This window comes from Pseudopodoces humilis, chromosome 6 (genome assembly GCF_049639895.1).
Source record: "Pseudopodoces humilis isolate 2021_Gansu_Grassland_sample_001 chromosome 6, ASM4963989v1, whole genome shotgun sequence".
NCBI lineage: Eukaryota > Metazoa > Chordata > Aves > Passeriformes > Paridae > Pseudopodoces > Pseudopodoces humilis.
Genome location: NC_142205.1, coordinates 18152815 through 18164528, shown reverse-complemented (window position 1 = coordinate 18164528; position 11714 = coordinate 18152815). Strand labels below are relative to the sequence as shown.

Genomic DNA, 11714 nt, shown 5'->3' with positions numbered 1-11714 from the left:
TGTGTTTGCATTTGTAATAGCTTTGGTAAGACTTTTTTTCCCCAGTACTGCCTATAAAAAGCAATAGACTAAGCTCTAAGCAAATGCTGACCGGGGTACTTCTGGCAGCCTGGGTCTGGAGCAGGGCATACCCTGTAAGAGGAGGAAAGCTGCCAACTCCAGCACCCCTGCAGTATAGTCTGGTCTGCCCATGTCTCTCAGCTCCTTTTTGATGACTTTTAGAGGGTATCCATAGGCCAGAACACTTTTGGTAATAGACTGAGTCCCCAGAGCTTAGATTCCCAATTGCTAGGGAAAAAAAAAAAAAAAAAGAAAAAAAGAAAATGTGAGTACTTCAGATCATACAATTTAATATCATAGAATGTTAAGGGGTTAGAATGGTTAGAAAGATCCTCTAGTCCCAAGCCCCTCTGCAAGGGGCAGGGATATCTCCAACTAGACCAAGATGCTCAAGGTTTTGTCAAACCTGACAGGGTTGGGGCATCCACAACCTGGGCAACTTATTTCAGTGTCTCACCACCCACACAGTAAAGAATATCTTCCTAGTATCTAACCTAAATTTCCCATCTTTCAATTTGTGCCCATTACTCCTTGTCCTATCATACCGTTCCTGATGAAAAGTCCCTCTCTGGCTTCCCTGCAGGTCCATTCAGATATTGGAAGGTTGTGAGCTCTCCACACACTCTTCTCCAAGCTGAACAGCCCAAACCTTGACAGCCTGTCCTCATAGGGGAGGTGCTCCAGTCCTTTTACCCACTCCATGATCCTCCTCTGGACTTGCTCCAGCAGTTCCATGTTCTCCTTACAGTGGCAACACCAGAACTGTGCACAGTACTTCAGGTGGGGTCTCACAAAGGCAGAATGGAGGGGGAGACCTCCTCTGACCTGCTGCCACTCTTTTTTTGATTTTTGAGGATTCTCTCACATTTCTGACCTTCAGGTGCACATTGCTGGCTCATGTTAAGATTTTCATCTACCATCACCCCCAAGCCTTTCATGCCACTCCGTGCTCTCTGACCCTTTTGAATGTCATCTATAGCCCCTAGAGTATACATAAGGTAGCTGCCAAAGTCCTTCTGACCTTCAGGGTGTAGATACTCTGAGCCCTCTAGCATGTCCAAAGGGCTGGAGTGCTGCACTTGGAGGTGCAGGCAACCATGGAAGGTCCCTGGCTGGGCCTCAGCTGGAGAACCTGTGCCATACACTTGGAGAGCAGCGGCATCCTTGGAACATTACTCTTTGCCTCCAGAGTTATGAGGCCAAAGGCTGTCAAGCTATTTTTTCCTTCTGCTCAGCTTAATGAATGTTGGGATTTTTGACTTTTTTTTTCTGTTTGTCACACCTGGAAGGATGAAGTACATCTCTCTTTCAGGGAGGAGAAGACTCTAAGCCTTAGGGTAAGACTCTTCCCTCGAGGCTTAGAGAATCTTTTGGGGCAATACTGAGAATAGATTTGTCGTTTCCTCATGGAATGCTGATCAGAAAAGCATTGTGTGAGGGAGGAACATGATGGTTATCATGATACTTTAAAAATAGTGTCTGGAACTGCATTTTGTGATGGTCTTGACCACTTGTTATGTTAAGGTGCTTTAGGAAAATAGAGTGGCTCAAGGCTTTCTTGGGGGCAGAGGCCAATAAACACCCCATTTCTGCATCACCTTTAAATTTAAGCATGCCTGATCTGGAACCCTAAGTTTTGGGCAGTTTTGGACATGGGCACATTTTGACCTTAGGACCCAGCAGAGCTGGGCAACAATGAAGTTATTTGATAAGCAGCTGCCTCACTATTGAAAACCATATTCTGTAGTTTATGCCCAAATTCCCAAGCTATGAAGCCTGTTTGACTTCAGACAAGGCACAAGAAGGGATGCCTCTATCATCAATCTCACATCTCTGAGTCAGGTTTGGCTTTTTTTTCCCTCCAGCCTACCCTGATTTAGTTGTTGTTACTGATCCATCCTCCTGCCTGTGGGAAGGAAGGGTCTTGTGCCCTCCAAGGTCCATCTGATACGTTACTGAAGTTTCAGTTCTCTGCACCTACACCCTGTACAGACAGGTATTATCTTACCTCCCCAGCCTGTCTTTTTGAGTTTAACTGAAAAGTGCAACTCCTAAACTGCAGCTTCTAACATGTGTGCATTGCTCTAGATAAGATCTTCCTGACCCTGTAGGAGACTCTACAACAAAAGGAATTGTTTTCTTGCATGAGTATGATTTATGAGTATTGAAAAATAATAAGGATAAAAGACATGGGAAATAGAAATCTGATATGAGGAAAAGAGATATTGTTAGGGTACACACTGGGAAACATTGACATCCTCGTTACAGCTCTGGAGAAACCAGATCAGTTTAGCCACATGATCCAAAACATAATGAGCCTATACATTAATTTTAAAGATGCTAGTAAATCAGTAAGCATCTTGAAGGGTGAAACAAATGTCCTGAGCATGAATATTCATCTATATCTCTGAAAGGTTTTATACTAACCTGTTTTAAAGAAATTGGTGAAGCAAACATATTTCACTTAGTATCAGCACCAGATACAATATATGACGTTATGTAAATTCACTGAAGAAACCAAATGTCTGTGAAGAGGATCTTTTCTGATCCTAGACTATAGATGTAAGGGAAGAGTAAAACAGAGAACTGGGCAGAATGCCAGACCTACCCAAAATAAGTATGATCCCCAGAAAAAAGACCAGAAAGGCAGTTTTGGGAGTAGGCTGCCTGGAAGAGGCTTGCTAGAAGCACAGAAACTCTTTGTTTTCTTAATCCCTCCAATGCCCAAAGGAACAGGGCTCAGAAATTTTGTTAGAAACAACATAACATCAGTTTCTCCTAAACAGAATGACTTGTGAAGCCTCCACATTTTTGGCCAGGAAGAGTTTTATATTTGCTGCTTTGCAGCTGCTTCAAGATCAGCTTTTTATATATTTTGTAATGGCGTCCTTTTCTTCCCCAGTTTACTCCATTTTTTCAGGCTTGTTGAGAACTGGTACATATTACCACTCCTCTGCCAGGTAGGAACAGATTTGAAGCTTTGCAGGCTGGTGTAGAGCAAGAAACCTGTTCTGCAGGAATACATTTTGTAAATGTCTTTGGTTCACCTGCAAACATTGTGTGTGTAGTTATAGACAAAAATAGATTAATGAAAATACTTTGTTGAATTTTGATACCCTAACAGTACCTTGTGGCTCCTGCTGCACAGCCTCCAGTGCTGTCCAAGCCTTGTTTTCTCTTTACAAATCACTGGCCTGTACTGACCACTACGTGTTTAGTTGCTTATTTAATGTTGGTAAACATTGAAGAGAACAAAGGCTAAAATAGAGATGTGAAAATGATTACTTAGTACCATTAAATTTAATGTCTTTTCTGCTAATAGATAAGACAATTTCTGTCTAAAATATTTTTGACTCAGTTATACACTGTGGCAACAAAAAGACATTTTTAGGTCTTTCTGCTGTTTCCAAGCTCAGATGCTTTTTTCCAGTTTTATTTCTTTGCTTTGTACTAGACAGTTTCAGCATTTTCTCTAGTTTTTCCTGTTTCTCAAAGTTCCTAATGAAAACTCCAGCAATAAAAGATCAATAAAAGCTAAATTCACAGTTCAGATGGGATTTTATGATATTCCATGGATTTCCAAATCCCTACCCCCAAAATCCACAAACAGGAAACCATTAAAGCCAAGGGATCTGAGGAGAAGGTACAGCCAGTGGTGTCTCCCAGCCTTCACTCACATGTTAGCCAAATGGAAATAATACTTGAAATTAGTAGCACAGGTGCTTATTCTCTAAGCTTAATGCAAAAATTGTTACCTTTTCTATTACTTTACTGTAGAACTACTAAATAGCTGTATTTTTGCTCCAGTCCATAAGAGCTATTGCATAGGCTTAATGGTACTCATAAGACTATATGAGAGACTATATGAGAAGGGCTGATGACACAAAACAATCAGAGTCTCAAAACATCACTGATAGACTCAAAATCAATTACCTACACTTTGAAAGCAGTTCTCTATTCCTACCTATTTGCCCAAAGACAGAGGACAGGTTGCTCTGTCAGCTGGGTGCCAGAGGCAGTGGCTTGAGGGGATTGTGCAGCCACACCAGGCACTGGTGGACAATGGGGGCCTGGCCTGACCTGCTTTTCCTCTGCCAGTTTGACATGAGTGGGGTGAGTCCTTCCCTCCCTTCCCTTCCTGAAGCACTTAAGCCCTGGTGGCACAGGGGCCTTGTCCCAAGGGCTGCAGTGGGCATCACACCTGGGCGCAGCAAGGCTTCCCCACCCCAAACAGGCTGAGAAGTGCACACAAAGGGAGATGTGGTCAGCTGCTTTTCCAATGGGCAGCCTCTGTCTTGCACTTAATGGGCTTCAGTGAATCAATTCAGAGGTCCCAAGGAGTTAAAGATAGATATAATTCTTTCTCTCATAATAGGCTTGGGATCTGCGGACAGGGTTCAGCCACAATGCTAAAATCCCATTCAAGCAGAAATGTCATGTTATTTACTTGCTAAAACAATGCTCTTATTGCAAAGACATGTTAGGAGTGAAAATATGACAGCATCTATTTTAGGTTGTCATTGATCTTTAATTTGCTATGACCTGAAGGTTTTCCATGTAGTCAGTGCTTTTTGGCCAAAATATATGACTGCAGGGAAATGAGTAAATGAGTGCCAGAGATGTTCTTTTTTTCCTATGAAAAGACTGAAATTGCTTTGTGTAAATGTGTGGAAAATGCTGATATTTTGTTTCTATAAATACTTTGCCTCCTGCGTGCTGTATTTCATTTGTGCTGTTTCCTAGGAGTATTTGGCTTCTTATCACTTTTACACAGTGTGCTGAATACAAATGAGCTACAGTTTACCCAGCAACCAAGCTGTGGAGCATTTGTGGCTGTTGTGCATTTCCTGAGCAAGAGTAACTACTGAATGAAGCAGATTACCCTGTAGCCTTGCAAAACACTGAGGATTATAAAACATGCATTTAGTGGATAAATACACAGAGGAAAATGCACAGACAATCTCTGTTTCTATATATGGACATGCATATACATGAATATATCTGAGTGATGCAAAAAAAAGCCCCTGAAATAATCCATCATTTTTATGACAATTTAAATATAGGGGAAGCAAAAACCATCAAAACTGCATCTCGTATTCTCAGTGATACCACCTACAACCAGGATCCTTGTTTATGGAGTCTATAAACAAGGCTCCATTACCACAGACTCCTGTGATCACAGGATGATTCACACTGAAAGGATCCTCAGGAGATCCCTGTCCAACCTTGCCTCAGAGCAGGGCCAGCTCTGAGGTTAGACCAGGTTTCTCACGGCTTGATACAGTTGTTTCTTGGAACCCCCGAGGATGGAGACTGCACAGCCTCTCAGAGAAGCTGCCTCACTGTCTGATTGTCCTCTTTGGGAAAATCTTTCTCCACGCATTCAATCTGAACCTCTCTTGTTTCATCATCTGTTGCCTCTCATTCTTCTACCATGTGCCCCTGTGGGTTAAAACCCTGGCTCTGTCTCCTTGATGGTCTCCCCATAGATGCTCCCATGGTGGCTGCTGTTAGGTGCCTCTAAAACCATCTCTTCTCCAGGCTGGACATGTCCAGTTTCCTCAGCCTGTCCTCAGAGGGAAGCGCTCCAGTCTCCAGCCAGGCCTGTAGGCTCTTGCCGAACTCACCCCAGCTCAGCATCCTCTTCCTGTTACTTGAAAGGATCAAAACTGGGCACAGGACTGCAGACATAGTCTCACTACTGACGAGTGAAGGGGCTACCCCCTTGACCTCCTGGCCTGGTACAGCCAGGTAACCCCTGGCCACATTTGTTGCCAGGGCACACTGCTGGATCATGCCCAGCTTGTACCCACTGACATCCCCAGGTCCATCTTGGCAGAGCTGCTTTCCAACCAGCTGGGCACCAGTTGTGTCCCTACAAGGGACTGATTGCTCCTTCCAAAGTACAGGATGTGGCATTCATCCATGTTGAATTTCAGGACATTCCTGCTGGCCAATTCCTTCAGTGTGTCCAGGTCCCTCTGGACGGCAGACCTGCCATCCTGTTTACTGGATGGTGCTGCCATTTGGTGTAAACCTGATGAGAGTGCACTCATGGTGCCACTGATGAGGATGTGAAACCCAACACAGGACACATGCCTGCTGCACTCCACTTGTTACTGGCCTCCAGGTATAGGATGGTTCATTCACTCTACCCTTGGAGCCCAACCATACCAGCAGCTCTTAGACCCCAGCTGTCCACTCATCCAGACTCACTTGGATGCAAGAATACCACAGGAGACAGTGTCAAAAGCCTTGCTAATGTTCTGGTAAATACCACCCATTGAAGAAAAGTGTTCCTGGAGAGCTCCATGATTTTGTCAGTGACCAAAGTTAGGCTAACTGGCTTTTATTCCCCAGGTTATGCTTTTGGTCTTTTCTGAAGACAGGTGCAAAATTTTCTGTCCTCCACATCTTAGGGACCTCTCCTTCTCCCTGAGACTTCTCAAAGGTGACAGAGAGTGACCTTACAAGGGCAGCAGTCAACTGAGTGAGCAACCTTGGATGCAGCCCAGCAGATCCTGTGGACACTTACGGCCCAAGTTCTCTTGAGATTCCTGACTCAATCCTCATCCTCTGCTGGTTGTCACTTCCTCCCACCCTCCACACTCCTGATGCATTTTGGCAACGGGGTGAACCAAGATGACAGGTTCACTGTCCTGGGGAGGGGACCTCCTAGTAGAACCAAGAGGAAAGATTCAAATTTTGTCAAGAACATTTTGAGTGAAAAACATGAACTATTTTCACAAGACTTTGGAAAACACCAGGAAGCTTTCCCCGAGTTGGGCAATCAGCCATGAGCAGAGAAGGGATAGAAAAGTGCACTTGGAATTACACACCTGAAGTCATCATCCAGTCTGATTTTTTGTCACTCAAAGGTTGAGCAAGGACTTTGTGTTGCCTTGAGACGGGAACAGCAGTGAAAGTCCTCAGCACCTCCCATGAGTGAGCCACTTCTTTGATTGCTAAAATACACACATGAATATGCCAGATCTTATTATACTAGTGTTTGTAGTGCCTCAAAGCAATTTGAATGGGTCTTGTTGAACTGATTGAAAAATGTAATACAGATGCACTTGGCAGTTTTTGCTTAAACTGTAGTCGGTGGTGTAGTTTGCCAAGGTGAGCAATATTATGATTATTTTAAGTTAAAGGTCTACGTATCATGATTTTACATGACCTACTTAATACCTGGGGTTTAAAACCTGCATTCTTTGCTCTGGTACGTTTTAATTATCATTAAAAATAGAAAATGATTAGTGAAAATACTGCTTCCCCCCTGTAGCACAGCAGTTACCACACGTGATTTTCATGGGACTGGCATAAGAGAAAATGAAGGGAGGGACTCTCACATGGAAATGAGTATAAACAGCAAGAAGGGACCACCTTCTATCCCAATGCTCTCCATGCTGGCAAGACAAGTGGGAGAGCATCCAGCAAGGATCAACCCACCTTCAGATAGTTGCTTTGTGAGGAAAGAGATGACAAGGGAGCACAAATCCCTACAAGTATTTCAGAGTATAAATTCTGTGGTGGAAATGAAGTAAGACACAGAAGAGAAAGGAGTAGTCAGAGCTTGACTAGGCCCCCAAACCCCTTCATCAGTGCTGCCCTTTCACACTTCCAGTAGCATTCAGCATGCCCAGGTGCACAACAGACTGAAACTGCATAGAAATTAGGAGGAAGAAGAGAAAAATCTAGCAAAGATGGCACCAAATGCTATGTTGTCAATATACCCAAGCTGTTCTGCATCTCTTTGGGTGATCTTAGACTGTTCTGACTGTCCTCATTTGCTGAAATGAGATTTGACCTTCCTGAAATGAAGAAAATATCATAACACTTTCTAGAATTACTAAAATGTTACACCTGGGCAAAAGCAATGTTAGATTAAGTCTAACTGGTGTTTAAAACCTCCAATGTCTGTCATTTGATGGACATTATCTTAAGGTTCATCTCAAATGTGCAGGAGCCAATATGGGGTCATTTTCAGGGAAATTGGGACTGCAGAGGGTTTGTCCTCTTCCAAAATGTAGTGACTGTCTCCTCTGTAAAGGTGCTGTACCCAGCAATCCTGGTTTGAGTGGCAAGGTTGGAAGTACACATGAAATCAATAAGTAGAATTGGGGTGAAATGGTCAAGGAACTGCAGTTGATCAAATGGCAATTGATAGAACTTATTACCTGACTGTAAAATTTGTCCATAAACAGATATATACAAGGCAAAATCTAGCCTTTCCTTTAATAGTCCTTTGCCATGATTCCCACAAAGCCTGCTTTCCCTTTTCCAGGGCCTCCCTGTCTCTGTGGGTTATCTGAAATTATGGGGAATCTAAGGATTTATTTTCATGTGCCTATGTTTTTGAAGGGCTGCAGATTATCTGAGCTTTGCCAAAACATGGAAAAAAATACAGTAATTCTGTTTCACTGAATTTAAAGGACATAATTCACCCAGAAGTGGACTGCTTTTTCTGTAGCCAATGCCATAATCTTTCTGTCCTTAAAAATATAAAGGATGCATTTTTCTTTCATCTACAAGTGTAAATTCGAAATATTTTCTTCTTTAATGTGGAAAGAGAAAAGTTAAATCCCTTGTTGATTTTCTGGGAAGTTAAGTCGTCAAATTTCATATCAAATTTCATATAGCAGAACAGCAAAATGCAGCCATCCCGCAAATAACAAATTCACTTTTTCTTATAGAGTTGTCATCCTTTCTATGGGGTTTTTCTTTTGCCTGATGTCCTAAAGGAATGAGACTTCTCTTACTGCCTCTGTTTGCATTTGTGCCTGCTTGCCAGGACCCTTTGATAACTTTGGACTCGCTGGGTTTAAACCAGTTTGGAGAGAAGGGTGGAGGACACAGATATCCTGAGCTCCCACTCAGGGAGCTGGTGGGAAGAAGAGATGAGGGGCAGGCAAGGAGCATTCAGCCCCTCTTTCTGCTCAGCTTTTGCAGTACCAGCACTTGGCAGCAGCTGGGTTTGGCACACCCAGAGCCAGCTGGAGCTACTTCCAATTTGTTGCCCACCTGATGGGCACAGGGATGGGGCAACCATTGTGAGGTCACCAAAACATACTTGGGAAGTGCAGATCCCAAGTGGATGAGGATGTAGGGAGGGAAGGTGCATGGGGATGTGGGTACATAGCCTCAGTTCAGACTCCATTAATTTTGCTCTTCAAGAAACAGTTTGTGATTCCCAAGGTCTCTCAGGGATTCACAAGTGAAGGAAAAAGGAAGGCATGTGAGTTGTTATGTTTGTTATGTTTTTATTGCTTTCATTCCTGTGGTGCTAATGTCCTATTAATACCTCATCTCAAAAAGTCTCATTTTGGGAAGGGCTTGTAAGTGAGGCTATGTGTGAAAATCTCTGGTGCACCCCAACTTGTTCTTCCTGTTCCTCTCTCCACAGCCATTCCTTTCCAGATCTGGGGATTTGGATCTACCATGAATCTCAGCTTAGGGCCCTTTTGAAAAACAAGAAAACAAGGGCAGCACATGTGATCAAGTTCTCTTTTTCTGGTGTAATGTGAATAACCTTTACCACCTTTACCACACAGGGCCTGAAGCATGGCACTGGTGTAAGAGACTAGGGCTGGGGAGCATGGTGTCAGTGCAGAGAACATCCTAGCTCTCCCAAAAGCAGGATTTGGAAACCTGTATTTTTTTTATTTCTGAGAATGTTTTTAAAAATAGTTTTCATAAAACCATATCCTGTAGTGTTACATTTCAACAAAGGAAATTGCTTCTGTGCTTCTTTAAAGGAAAACTGCAGTAGCATACCAGGTGTGCAATATGGATCAGAAATCTTCAGAAGTCAAGAGCAAAGGACATTTAATCCTGACCAAGCAGACTAAACATTTGGTCTGAGAGCTGGAGAAAATTCAAGATAATAATAACGTGCTCTGCATGTTGCAGTACATCTCCTCTAGCAGTTGGAGTCCAAAAAGGTCACATCAACCATGAGTGAAGAAAGAAAGGAAAGCACACAGCAAGATAAATATTGCTCAGAGCATTAATTTTCCCATACCTTCTCCCACAGCAGGGTCACAAGCAATTAAGGGTCCTCATAGTGGGAACACTTCCGCTGATATGCTTCATTCTCATCCACAATTTTTAAAAAAATTCTTACCTTGGAGTGGTGGTGTGTTGTGATCCAACAAAACTCATTTTTATTTGCAAACTACCCTAGAAATTAAATTTTCTTAGACAAAATGTTGATGTGTTTCTCCCTTCCATGCTCTTTTTTTATATGGAGTGACCTGATCAGCAGCCTTCTATCTATAACTGTCCACTTCCATCAAGTTACAGGAAAAAATACAGTCAAAGCCTCTATGTTAATACTTACTCAATAAAGCAGGGGTTTACGAAAAAGGGATTGAAAAGTGAAGATGAGAACATGTGAAAAATGCCTTCCTGACCCTGAAGAAACAAAGCTTACAACTTTCACATCAAAATATTTATATTCATATTTATGTTCTCCTAAATGCTCTTCTGATTTATTTTCCCTTTACAATTCAAGATAAATATCCAAAATTTTGGAAAAGAAAAAGAGCTGTTGTGTTAGGAGAAATGACAGCGATTATGTCATACATCAGGGTGGAGATGTCTCAGCCATACTCACCTGGGAATCAGAGTATTTTCCACATAACATGCAGTGGGAGGAGCCCATGCAGCATTGTACAGGTCTGCACTGGGGTACACGCTGAGTCCCAGGGGACCCCCATGTTCCCCTGCACCCTCGGTTGCAGAGACTCTTTTAAAGGAATGGCACAGCCTTTGCACCTCTCCTATCTCTTAAGGTGTTCATATTATGCCAGCTGACATGCTGTCTGAGTTCTTCTTTGCCCCTCTGAAATTCCATTTTATCTATGGCTATTGAATAGCACAATCTTTCACATGAAGCTAGCTGCATTTATTTGTGGTATGACTTAAATGGATGCTCCTGCAAGTCCACATAAAAAATCACCTGAGCCTATGAGCTGGAATTTGAAGGAAAGCAGCAAAATGCACATTTCAGTATTATTTCTCGTTCTTTGACGTTCTACTTCAACATCAAATTCAATTTTCTATTTTCTTCTCAAAAAAGAGAGATGATTTCATTTTTATACCACTGCATTTTTATACTGCTGCACAGATAAAAAAAATATCACTTTTTAAACCAAGCCATTTTTAAATATGCTTTTAAGGAAATTTATATGTGCTTATCTATATTCATATTTGTATTTTTAACCCCTCAAATACCTGTTTACTGTAATGTGAATTTTCCAAAACAATCACTCATTTTTAATTTCAGCAGGACAGGACCATCTGTTGTGTCCTGCTGGTGCTCCAGGTTCTCTCCTCAGCCTCTGATAAAGCCCACGCTCTTCACACTGGTGCCTTCTTTGCAGTACCCTGGCCCTACTGCACCTTCCTCTCATTCCACCTCATCCTCCTCCAGCTCATGAGGAACCTCTCCTGACACTTTCAAGACCACCAGCAAGGGTGGTCTGTGCCTGGCAGCCCCTCACTAAGGGCTGCAGCAGGGATGCTGCAGAAGAGGCTGCACAGAACACCACAGATGGGAACAGCAGGAGAAAATCCTTCCTCCTCTCCCATGGGGAGATAGAGAGGATCACCAAATAAAATGCATTTAAATCAGTTAAATCAGAAGACAT

At 42.7% G+C, this 11714-nt stretch overlaps 1 long non-coding RNA gene across 1 annotated transcript; it reads left to right on the top strand.

Annotated features, from left to right (window-relative positions):
• Positions 1–9167: 9167 nt before the first annotated feature.
• LOC148184119 (uncharacterized) lies at positions 9168–10389 on the top strand. Its single transcript, XR_015772799.1, has 2 exons — positions 9168–9298; positions 9467–10389. It is a non-coding gene; the product is annotated as an uncharacterized LOC148184119 (long non-coding RNA).
• The last annotated feature ends 1325 nt before the right edge of the window (positions 10390–11714 follow it).